We start from the raw sequence: 1738 nt of genomic DNA on the forward strand, positions 1-1738 counted from the left end.
GGCAGGGAGCAATACCTGCTGCCCTCGACTGCCCCATGCAAACCAAGCAAATGGTAATTTCGTGAGCTTGGAGGTCTGACAGGTGTCTGAGGTCCATGCTCCTATTACATGAGGAATTAAGAGACAGCGATATTTTAACTCTCTCATTTTCCTGTTGTAAGTTGACCTTTCTCCTTTGCGACTCATGTATATCTGAAGCAGTTGCAGATTTTAGTGTAGTATTTTGAACTTTTGCACGTTGGCAATCTCTTACTCAAAGGTACAAATATGTAAGGTTCTTCTTACATTTGCTGTAAGAGTGAAAAATATATCAGTAATAATCCTGTATTATTTGTGTAGTCTTAGAATATGTGGATGTATTTATGGGCAAATCAGACCATGTTAACTTTTGTGCCTCAAGTTTTCGTCAATAAAATGGGGTTAATACTATTCTCCTGCCTTGCATATGTGTTCTGAGGATCCATTTAATCATACTGCTGTCATGTAACTAGCATTCAGCAAAAGCCTATAACTATACTTGTAAGAAGCAAAAATCGTGTGTTATTTAAACTTTAATCCAAACCGTGTTGTTGCTTTAATAAAAAATAAGGAGAAGTTAGCATTCCTGTCAGTCAGAAACTTGAATGGGGAAATTCTGCCCCTGCTATTTTGTTTATTTAACTTTTGCTATCAGCAAGTTGAGGTCACTTAGGGGCTAGGGTTTTGCAAACCTGATTTCAAAATCTTGAACTCTGGCCATATTTTTGGAACTGACAATTGTTCCCATTTGGTTTGTGACCATGGGAGTAGGAAACTGGGATACCAAAGGAGGCTTCTTGCACCCAAAGTAAGATTGTTCTCTATCATAGAAATACAAATTGCAGAGAAATACAAATTGCTTTATAAAATAGCAGGTCTTTGGCCTTGCTGGTTAGAATGAGGACAGATGGAAGGGAGTATTTTATTGCAATTGTATCAGCTGTCCGAAGCCAAGGAAGTTAAGCTGCATCAGTACTTGGGCCTAGTGACATGTTATACGTAGACAGATAAATAGGACATTTCCAGAGAATTTCTAGAGGGTGGTGTAGAAAGTTATGCTGAGTGTTCAGCAGGTGGGACTCTTCCCTTAAAATCAGCTCTAAATCACAAATCTAGTGTCACTGAGCCATTGCATCAACAAGTGTAGGCACCGCAGTGGCATGGCCAGTAGCCACCCAGATAGGATTAACACTCCTGCAAGTTTCTCTCTGAGGCAAGTATTTCCTTGTCCTCACTCTGTCTTGCCCACCATGACTTAGTTGGAATGAAAAACAGGAGGAGTTGCTCAGTCTAGGAACAATCTTAAACCACAGAGAAAAACCATGGCTAATAGGGCTACGCGAAACAGCACAGTTCTGTTTCACCTTCAGTTTTGATGGTTCGACAAACAGCATGCTGTTTCGAATTTTATTCCGAGTCGAAACAGATGCCTCCCCATCCCTATCGCTAGATCATGCAGGGGGCGGGAAGCAGCCCAGCTGGACTGCTTCCCCCATCTCTGGTGCTAGATTGCACGAGAGGAGGGAGGCAGCCCAGGTGAGCTGCTTTCCCATCCCCCCCCCCCACATGATCTAGTGCCGGGAATGGGGAAACAGCCCAGGTGGGCTGCCCCTGGTGGAATCTAGTGCTGGGGATGGGGATCTAGCATGGGGGTGGGGAGTCAATCCACATGTGTGTCTAGGCTCTCAACTGAAGGCCTCAGGCTTTGCCCCCAGGTTAC

This window comes from Gavialis gangeticus, unplaced genomic scaffold (assembly GCF_001723915.1).
Source record: "Gavialis gangeticus isolate Ggan-Ray unplaced genomic scaffold, GavGan_comp1, whole genome shotgun sequence".
NCBI lineage: Eukaryota > Metazoa > Chordata > Crocodylia > Gavialidae > Gavialis > Gavialis gangeticus.